Source organism: Nannospalax galili, unplaced genomic scaffold (assembly GCF_000622305.1).
Source record: "Nannospalax galili isolate Female #2095 unplaced genomic scaffold, S.galili_v1.0 scaffold43, whole genome shotgun sequence".
Taxonomy (NCBI): Eukaryota; Metazoa; Chordata; class Mammalia; order Rodentia; family Spalacidae; genus Nannospalax; species Nannospalax galili.
In genome coordinates, this window is record NW_008353342.1 from 6,648,686 (window position 1) to 6,660,185 (window position 11,500).

An 11,500-nucleotide genomic window follows, 5' to 3' on the forward strand; every position below is an offset into this window, starting at 1 on the left:
CTTCTGGGTGACTCAAGCCTTCTTTTGTTGAGTTTAGATCTGCTTCTTTTTGTAAACTTTATGTGCCTTTGTGGTTTATTGTTGGGCATGAAAAGCTGGTTGGTCAAGGCTTCAGATTCTCTCTTTTGATTTTATATTGGAGTGACCTAATTGCTTTTGTCTTTGGGAGTTCCCACAGAGGCCCAAGTCAGATGAGGATCAGATGCTCTCAGGTTTTCTCCTAAGATCTGGATCCCTCCAGGTAAGATGGTAACCTCAGGAATTTGGGTTCAGAGCTGGCCTGGGAGCAGGGCCTAGGAAAGATACTGGTCTCAGGAAGCCAGTGGCTGTGCCACCCAGGGATGCAAAGGGAGGTGGGGATGGGAAATGGTCCTGAGGGCTTCTGGGTCTGCTTGGAGGAATTGGGTTGGTCTGGATGCAAAGGATCAGGGAACAGTGGGGATTCTGGGCCAAGAGGTCAGTCCAGGAGTCTGGGGTGCCAACACAAGAAATATGCCAGTACCCAGGCTAGGAGGAGAGATGGGGTGAATGAGGCTGGGGGAGTCAAGGCGTGATGGGCACTATGGGACTTACTCAGAAGATGCTGGCACCAGGAAGCTGGTGGCTGTGCTGTGCTGCCCAGGGATGCAAAGGGTGCATGTTGCTCTTGAAATGAGTGGTCTGGACAGCCCATCACCACTGTGTGTGTGGAAGACTGACAGGCCCTCTCATCTCCTGATGTTAGTACCTCACTCATGCTCTTGCTTGCCCTTCCATTCATGGGATGTTCTGGTAGTTTCCCTCACTAACCAATGATGAAGAAGAAATTGTGCTAGGTACCATGGAACTCTGGGGCTACTCCCTTTCAAAAGTGAATTTCCATCCAATTCTAGGCATGGTGGCTTAAACCTGTAATCCCAGCACTCAGGCAGCTGATGCAGGAGGGATCATCAATTCAAGGCCCTCCTGGCCTATAGGCTACATAGTGAGATGTGTTTTCAGTTAAAAGTTGTTAATGCTGTAATGAAATGCTTCTTCTAATCATGTGGTTATTAAATAAATAATTTTTTTTTAAAAGGAAGAGAAAAAAACCAAAAAATAGTCTCTTTTCTAAAATGCTTTGATTGGGTGTGGTGGCACAAGCCTTTAATCCCAGCACTTGGGAAGCAGAGACAGGCAGATCCCTGTGAGATGGAGGCCATCCTGGTCTGCATAGCAAATTCCAGACCAGCTGGGGCTACAGGGAGACCTTGTCCCCAAAAAGAAAACAGCCCAAAACAAACAAAAAGTGAACAATAATAAATTTTGTTTAAAGATATGCAATAGAGATCAGAATAAGGCCCAAATCCTTAATAAACCAAAAGTAGGGTGTGAGCATGCCACTATGAACAAGGCATCCATGTTTATTTTCTCGTTTTAAATGTAAAGTATGCACTGGGAGCTACAATCAGCTGTGTTTTAACTGTCACTAGGCAGTGGAGCTAGAAGCCCTAGGGGCTTGTCCTAACAAGACATCAGTGCCCTATGGAGGCCAGAACCAAAGCCTACCTTGTTCTGTCAAAGATGATTGGAAGGAGGCATTTTCTGTTGCCTACAGCAGCCTCAGGAATTCTCCAGTTTTTAGGAACCTCAACTCAGGCCAAACTGGGGTTTGTGGTTTTGATATAGAAAAGAATTACAGGGAAGAGCTGAAGCAGGTGCTTGTGGCAGCCTGCTTCAGTCCATGGAGGAACGTGTACCAAGCCACCATCATGCCTGGGCACCTCCAGGAAGGCTTTGCATCATGGTCACCAACAGATTCAGTGAGTTCTTGGATGGCAAATTGGACTGGGGCCAAGAGCTTGGCTCAGGCCCAGACCCAGAGCAACTCCAAGGTGAACGGCAAACATTTGCATAAAGAGCTACAGAAAGACCCCAAGAACCTGCTGGACAGTGTGGAGTAGCTGACAAGAAAGAGGAGATGCAGCCACCAGTGGTGCTTAAGAAAGAAGGAATAAGTGAGGTGGAAGAAGACCTGACCCACAACTTCAGGGTAAAGGAAAAATAATTGACAGAAGACCAGAAAGGTGGCCACCTCATGAGAGAAGATTTGATAAAGCCACGTGAACAAAAGGGTGAAGGAGGTGAATTTTCAGTGGATAGACTGATTGATGATGGCCAATTCGTGGCTGTGGTGGTCTTCGAAGGGGTTGAGGCCATGGACGTAGAATGGGCCGAGAAGATGGATTTGAATCTCATTGCAAAGGTGAATTTGATAGGTACATTGGAAGTGATGATCTTCATTTTCACATTATGGCAGCCTGAAGCATGAGGACAAATGTGCAGGCAGCTGATCTCGCTCCAGGGAGCAGTCAAAGATGAATTAACAGTTTCCAAAATACATTCAGAAACAAAGATTGTATAATTGCAGCGACTTGGATCAGTCAGATGTGACTGAGGAAACATCTGAAAGTGAAAACATCCAGGGGCAGATACGGAAAATAAGGAGAATGTGGTTGGAGAGGTTAAGGAAGAGGGGCCAAAAGAGATGACTTTGGATGACTGGAAAGCTATTCAACATAAAGACAGAGCAAAAGTAGAATTTAATATCCAAAAGCCAGATGAAGGTGCTGGTGGACAGAGGGAGAAGGGATTTGTTCTTCATGAATCAAACGGTGAAAAGGCTCATGCTGAAGATTCAGTTATGGACCATCATTTCCAAAGCCCGCAGATGATATAACGTCTCAACTGGAGATCAATTTTGGAGACTTAAGCCATCCAGGACGTGGTAGCGGGGGAGGACATGGGGGACGTGGGCGTGATGAACGCCTAAACCCTGGCAGCAGGATGTCAAGTGCATCTCCTCCTGATGTAGATAACCCAGAAGCATTCCCAGCTCAGGCCTAAATGGATGCCACAATGCAACCCTGGTTCCTTTTCGGACCCTCCTTTAAAGCTTTTGCATGCTTAAGGATCCCAAACAAGTAAGGAATTTAAAAAAAAAAAAAGAAAAGAAAGACTGCCATTTATACCATTCACACCTAAAGACTGAATTTTATCTGTTTTGAAAATGAACTTCTCTCGCTACACAGAAGTAACAAATATGTTAGTCAGTTTTGTGTTTAGGAATGTATTGATAGCAGGAATGCTTTATAATTTTCAGAAATTATGCATTCTTCATGAATACTTTTGTATTGCTGCTTGCAAATGTGCATTTTCCAAACTTGGAATATAGGTGTGAACAGTGTTAAAAAAGAGTTTCAGCATTATGAAATATGAAGCAAGATTGGGATTTTATTAAAGATATTTAAATATAGACTTTAAGCATGAGGCTTAAGAGAAAGAGGTACTTGGAAAGACAGTTAAGACACACCCCAGAAGAGTCACACTTCACTGTCTTCATAGTTTATATAGGACTTTGGTGGGTTTTTGAACTATTATCTCAGCAAAGTTCTTCAAAGAAAGCTTTTTAAAAAAACTTTTTAATAATTTATTTTTATGTGTATGAGTGTTATGCCTGCACGTATGTAAATGCACCCATGCATGTTGTGCAGTGCCCTTGGAAGCCAGAAGAGGGGTCAAATCCCCTGGAATTGGAGTTACGAATGTTGTTAGCTGCCATGTGGGTGCTGGGGTTCAAACCCAGGTCTTCTGCAAGAGCAGCCAGTGCTCTTAACCTCTGAGCCATCTCCAACCAAAGAATGGAGTTTTGAGGTATGTTTGAATGTGCTCTGCTATAGCAAAATAATTACTCTCAGTAAAGGGTGTGGGGAGCTGGGCTTAAAAGTAATCTTTATCAGCCTCGAGCAGGTTTTTAGGGGTTCTCTGTCATTTCTTTTAGGGTTGACTCTGGCTAGATCTGCAATTGGAGAAAGCTGGTAAGATGAATTTATCTATCCTTTCTCAGCATCTGTTGCTGTTACTCCCTTCCTTTGGAGCGGAGGGGCATGCTATAACCAAAACTGAATAGTATCAGTCTGACATCTGACAAATCAGAAGATCTCTGCCCTCACAGGATTTTGCCTGGCAAATCTTTCAATGGCTGTGACAAGACCAATCATTTAAGTGCTTGGCCAGCTCCAAACCACCATATTCTGAGCAGTTTGCTGCCTTATCACAGGTTGCTTTTGAAATATGGACATAGAGAACCTTGACTATTTTTTATCAGAATGCTGACATTCTATATATCAGTTTTGACTTTGTAATAAACCTTTTTTTAAAAAAAAGTTGAAAGCTGGTGTGAAAGGCAATTAAATAAAGGGACTTCTAAAATGTTTGGGCTCTATTAATGGCTGGGCCAAGTGGCTGGTATCCCATGGTTGTGCTGTGATTACAAAAGATTTCAGGGTGATTTCATTAGTTTATGGACTGGTTATCTAGGATATGTGATTTTCATCCCTCATTCATCACTCTGTGATCTTTGTCTCCAGCTTGGGATGATAGATGCAAGTGCCATGCTCCAGAGAGGCACCAGCATCTGGAGACAGGCAGCTGGCTCCTGGTACTGAGGGAAGTAAAGCTGGGGTACACTGAAGATGATTGTGTACAGTTACGTCCATGCAAGTTGCTTTACAAGCCTTGCAGCAGTTTCTTTTGGGTGGTGAAATGCAAGTTGCTTTTATTTCAGATGCTTTAAATTACAGACCTGACTCTGAAGGACGAATAGGAGATGTTCTACACTGGAGATCTAGTTTATAGACATTTACACAGCTGAATGCTGATGACATCTCATAAGCAAGTGCTTTTCTTTGGATAGATGCTTCTGTTCTTGGTAGACAAAAAGGGACACATTGCTAAAGATACTTTGTGTTTGGAAACTCTCCTACAAATGCATTTACTTATTTGGGTATATTTTTCTTTTTTAGACAGGGATCTGTCTATATGGCTCAGTTTGACATCATACTTACTGTCTAACTCTGGTGATCCTGGATCTCCTCACCTCCCTGTTCTCCCTGTGATCTTTCTGCCTCCACCTCCTGAGTGCTGAAATTATAGGATGTGCTACATGACCTGGCCTGAACTTTGAATTTTTTTTTTTTCCTGTCGTCCGGGGGTGGAACTCAGGGCTTGTGCAGGCATACCCTGCCAGGGCTCTACCGCCGAGCTAACCCTCACTCCCTTAGAAATTTAATACTAATTTTAAAATTAGTGTATGGTGCTTGGGCAGGATAAGAGATCTGCTTTTTGGCTATTGAGAAAAGATTTCCCTCTAGTTTAGTGTTTTGCCTATTAGTGCTTACACAATTCAAGATGTCAAGTGACTTTCAGGATTTTAATTCATTACTGTTATTTCAGTCTCTGGTTCTTATAATAGATTTTTATTTTATTTATATTTATTTTTGAGACACAATTTTGCTCTGTAGCTTAAGCTGAACTGAAACTTTGTAAGTCAAGCTTGTCTGGAACTTGGATTCTATAATTCGTAGTGGTGTTAGTTGGGACTACCCTATCCGACGTGGAATGTTCAGCAGTATCCCTCCTCTAACTCTCAACTCCAGTCAGGAAAATTAATAAAAATGCCTTTAGCTATTACCAAGTGAAATACCCTGGTGTGGGACTGTTCTTCTCTTTGTGCAGTGAGCTGGGGGCTCTAGGATGTGAGGTATGCCCAACTTAATGGCTCTGCTTTCTTTGTTTTTATAGCTTTCACACGGGCTCTCAGGGAGTACTTATCCCCTGCAGTTCTGGGCAGCTAGTAAATTGACTTTAATGTGAACGATACTCCCCCATCTGAGTTTTGTGAGGGGCTGCACTATTTATTTCAACTCAAAATTAGTGTCATGTTCTGTTTTGGTGCTCCTAGATATCTCTGGGAAAAGACTTCACCGCACTGTTTGGCAGCATTCTGTGTACACAGGAACATTTCATAGCTTCTTCCCTCTTTTGTTTCATCACATAGCCAGGCTGGCCTTGAAGTTGTGCAATAGCCTGCGTTCCTCCATTTTGCACAAAGTCATTCTAAAGAACTCCCTGACAGGCAGTTCCAAGAAGGGCTTAACCTCAGGGTAGTTCAAGGAAGGATTAACCATAGAACATACCCCCACAAAACCCTGAAATATCTCAGTTAATGTTTTATGCTTTTGTAATCACTTGCCTATCGCTTATCTCCAGAGTTCATATAATCTCTGTAGTGGTTTGAATGAGAATGGTTCTCCATAGGCTTTCATATTTGCTCACTTAGCTCCCAATTTGTGGTGGTATTTGGGGATATTTGGGAGGTACAGCCTTGCTGGGGGAAGCCTGCCATTGAGTGTGACTTTGAGAGTTCATAGCCTTGCTCCATTTCCAGTTTACCCTCTCTGCTTTGTGACTGAAGATAAGAGCTCTCAGCTTTCTGCGTCTGCTGCTGTGCCTGCCACTTGAAGCTGTTCCTCCCTGCCATGAGACTCGCATGCCTCTAGAACTGTAAGCCAAAAGTACACTTTTCTTTCCATAAGTCGTTTTTGGTTATGATGTTTTATCATAGTAACAGAAAAGTAGTAGAGGCCCACTAAGCATTGAGTTTCTTTCTTGGTGGTAGGAGGGGCTGCCTGTGTCAGCTTATCCTTTACCTTGAAAGGAATATCTCTTTATGCCCCATGGTCCCCACTGGACTCCTACTGAGTTCACTGAGTTAAAAAACTCTTGAATTTCGGTAAGATTTATGTCCCATTCTCTAATGTGTATATGATTTACCTACCAGTACAGAGTGATTGCTATTTCCTGCTTACTTGGTAAAGCCAGTATAATATCAACACAAGTTGATCCTTGTGTGATACCTGAAGGAAGAGACAGATGATTAAGGTCTCTTTAAACTAAGTTATGACACAAGGCTGAGTAATTAATATACCCTTGATGTTGAACTGTGAAGGCGTACTTATGGTTTTGGCAGTTGAAAAAAATTCTTTCTTCTAGTTCTTATGGACAGGCATTGAGACAAAAGAATTTGCAGGATCTAGAGCTGTACATCAGGTACTAGAAGATGTGTTACACATAACCAGAACAGAAAGACCCCACAGAATATCATAGTAAAAACATTAAATGTGTAAAACAAAGAGAGAGGGTACTGAAAGCTGCTAGAGAAAAACAACAAGTTACATATTAAAGGAAAATCCACCAGAATTACAGCTGACTTGTCAATGCCAACTATGAAAGCCATAAGAGCCTGGAACAAAGTAGTCCCAGTTCTAAAAACATATGGATGCCAACCCCAAATAGTTTATCCAGAAAAACTATCTATCAAGGTTGAAAGGGAATGGAAAGTTTTTCATGTAACGAATAGACTGAAAGAATTCATGTCTTCCAAACCAGGACTACAGAGAATACTCGAAGCAATACAATAAACCAAAGAAAAGAATGAGTACACCCAAGAGGCTACAGAAAGAAAACAAAGAAAGGTATAACAACAGAAACACAAAATAGGGCCACAAAAGCAAAGAAATTAAAATGACAGTATCCAGTACACACCTGTCAATAATAACACTAATTATCAATGGCCTCAACTCCCCTGTCAAAAGACACAGCCTACTGCAATGGATCAAGAAAGAAAAGCCCATCTTTTTTTGCCTTCTAGAAACTCATCTCACCTTCAAGGATAGACACTATCTTAGGGTGAATGAATGGAAAAAAATATCCCAAGCAAATGGCCCTAAGAAGAAAGCAGGTGTCCAATTCTAATGTCTGACAAAATAGGCTTCAAATTAAAGCTTATCAGAAGAGATAAAGAGGGTTACTTCATTCTAATCAAAGTCAATCAAAATCTTGGTCAATAAAAACAATTGACCAAGAAGATATTATAATCATGAACATATATGCACCAAACTCTGGAGCACCCAATTTCATAAAATAAGTACTCCGGGACTATGAAACAGAGATTAACCCCAACTCAGTAACAGTAGGTGACTTTAATACCCCACTATCTGAAATAGATCAACAGGAGAATGAACAAAACAGAGAGACATTTGAATTAAATAACATCTTACACGAAATGGACCTAACAGACATGCACAGAATATTCCACCCAAGCACCAAAGAATACACTTTCTACTCAGCAGCCCATGCAAGTCATTTTAAAATTGATCACATTCTGGGACACAAAACAAATCTCAATGAATACAAAAATTGAAATAATTCCATGCCTCCCATCAGACAACAGTGCAATAAAGCTTATAATCAACAGCAAAAGAAGATCTAGTAACTACACAAGTGAATGGAAATTAAACCACACACTCCTGAATGATGAATGGATCAAAAAAGAAATTAAAAAGAAATAAAGGCATTCCTGGAACAAAATGAAAATGAAAACACAATGCAACAAAATCTCTGGGACACTTTAAAGACAGTCCCAAGAGGGAAATTTATAGCTCTTAGTGTCTACATTAAAAATATCAGAAAGAGCACATGTAATTGATTTGACAGTACAACTCAAGACTCTGGAAAGGCAAGAACAAACTAAGCCAAAATGTAGTAGATGAGAAGAAATAACAAAAAATCAGAGCAGAAAATAATGAAATAGAAACAAACAATAAAAAAAAAATCAATGACTCCAAGAGCTGGTTCTTTGAAAGGCTAAAGAAGATAGACCCTTAGCCCAGCTAATCAAAAGAAACAAAGAGCAAATTCAAATCAACAAAATCAGAGACAAGAGGGGAAACATCACAACAGACATCAAAAAAAAAAAAATTCCAAAAAATTGTAAAGGAATACTTAAAAAAATCTATACTCCATTAAATTTGAAAATCTAAAAGAAATTGATGAATTACTAAAATCATGGTCTCCACCAAAGTAAAATCAAGAGGAGATCAACAGCCTAAACCAACCAATAACAAATAAGGAAATTGAAACAATGATAAAAAACCTGACCAGAAAAATCCCTGGAACAGATGGATTCACAGCAAAGTTCTACCAGACATTGATAGAAAATCTATAACCAATACTTCTTAAATTATTAAAAAAGATAGAAACGGAGGGAGAACTCCCAAACTCCTTCTATGGAGTCAGTATCACTCTAATACCAAAACCAGGTAAAGATACAACCAAAAAGAAAACTATAGACCCATATCCGTAATGAACATAGATGCAAATGTACTTAACAAAATACCAAAATACTTGCAAACCTCATACAGACACACATCCAAAAGATCATACAGCATGATCAAGTCGGCTTTATTCCAGGAATGCAGGGATGGCTCAATATATGTAAGTCAATAAGTATAATAAAACATATAAATGGACTTAAAGACAAAAACTATGGACATCTCAATAGATGCAGAAAAGGCCTTTGACAAAATGCAACTTGAATTGATGCTAAAAGTCCTAGAAGGAATTGGTCTTGAGGGAACACACCTCAACATAATTGAAGCAATATACAACAAATCCATAGCCAACATTATCCTAAATGGAGAAAAATTGGAAGCATTCCCATTAAAATAAGGAACCAATATCTCTATTCCTTTTTAACACAGTGCTTGAAGCTCTTGCAAGTGCAATAGGATAAGAGAAGAAAATTAAATGAGTAGCAATTGGAAAAGAAGAGGCCATATTATCCTTATTCACAGATGGTATGATATTATACATAAGAGATCCCAAAAATTCCACTAGAAAACTCTCAGAATTGATTAATGCTTTCAGTAAGGTGGCAGGTTACATAATCAACTTACAAAAATCAGTAACTTTTTTATGTATCAATAACAAGAAATCAGAAAAAGCACTTGAGGAAACTTTCCCATTCTCAATAACTTCAAAAAAAAAAGTAAAGTATTTAGGAATAAATGTAACCAAAGACATTGAAGATCTCTACAGTGAAAATTTCAAATCTATAAAGAAAGAGATAGAGGAAGACAGTAGGAGATGGAAAGACCTACCATGCACAAAGGTTGGTAGAATCAATATTGTAAAAATGACAATCTTACCAAAAGCAATTTATAGATTCAATGCAATCCCAATAAAAATACCCATGACATTCTTCACAGAGCTTGAAGAAAATCACCTTAAAATTCATATGGAATCACAAATTACTCTGGATAGCCAAAGAAATCTTGGGTCAAAAGAACAATGCTGGGGGCATCACCATGCCAGATCTCAGATTATATTACAGAGCTAGAGTCATTAAAACAGCATGGTACTGACACAAATAGAGACACATAGATTAATAGAACACAATAGAAGACCCAAAAATTTGTACATATAATTTCAGCCACCTGATAGTTAACAAAGGTGTAAGAGCATACAATGGAGGAAAGACAGCATCTCCAACAAATGGTGCTGGCAAAACTGGAGCTCCATCTGCAGAAGAATGAAATGACCCATATCTTTCACACTGCACAAAAGTCAACTCCAAATGGATCAAAGACCTCAATATAAAACCTGAAACTTGGAAACTGCTAGAAGAAAACATAGGCAGTACCCTCCAAGATATAGGCATAGGAAAGGACTTTCTAAGGTCAACAATAAGTGGGGCCTCATTAAATTAAAAAGCTTTTGTACAACAAAAGAAACAGCCAATGAAGGGAAGAGGAAACCCAATGAGTGGGAGAAAACCTTAACTAGCTACACACCCAACAGAGGATTAATATCCAGAATGCACAAAAACTCAAATAATAAAGAAAAAAGAAAATAAACTACACAATAAAAAGATGGGTGATAGACCTAAACAGAGAGTTCTCAAACAAGAATTAAAAATGGTTAAGAAGCACCTTAAAAATTGCTCAGCATCCTTAGTACTTTGAGAAATGCAGATAAAAAACATTTTAAGTTTCCATGTTACCCCAGTCAGATTGGCTAAGATCAAGTGAACAAAAGACTCCAAATGCTGGAGAAGATGTGGAGAAAGAGAAATGCTCATTCACTGCTGGTAGGAATGCAAATTTGTGCAACTACTATGGAAAGCAGTGTGGAGAACCCTTAAAAAACTAAAAATGAACCTACCATTTAATCCAGTGATACCACTCCTTGGCATATGTTGCACCAAATTCCCCTCCATGGGAGACCCAAGTACTCTCTCTGGGATCCCAGGACCATGTAATCCCTATGCCAGATATACAACATTGACACAATACATTCTATTCAGATTTTTGTATAGTTTATGACATCTGGGAGATTGTTACAAAGGCATGAATGCCCATAGACCCTTTCTCTACATCTTGACTAAGCTTTTGAGATCTGTGCCACCAGCACTTTGTGTCTTGCTAGTGTGCTGTCTGCACGCTGCCAGATGGTGACATTCCCCTGCTTCCCAGTCTCCTCAGTGCTTCCTGGAGTCCTCAGCATCTATCCTTAGACTGTCCTCCTCATGAAATTGAAGCTGACTGATCAGATGAGAGAGGTGACTGCCTCTAGTTCCTTCAGAGGACATGCCTACCCAACGCTCTGCCCCTTCCTCTGGCTCTCACAATATTTCTGCCAATCTTCCTCAAGGGTCCCTGAGCCTTGGATGGGGTGACAGATTCAGGACGATCTTTTTTTCTTTTATTTGGTGAGATATTGGACTACTAGGCATTCCCATCATTTGTTTTCAAGATGTGGCTGTTGATCCATCTCAGTAATCTCTCCCCTACTATAAAGA

General features: G+C 40.1%; 1 pseudogene; it reads left to right on the forward strand.

The window, feature by feature from the left end:
- Positions 1-2,865, forward strand: part of LOC103748028 — a 131,907-nt pseudogene extending 129,042 nt beyond the window's left edge.
- Positions 2,866-11,500: the final 8,635 nt, after the last annotated feature.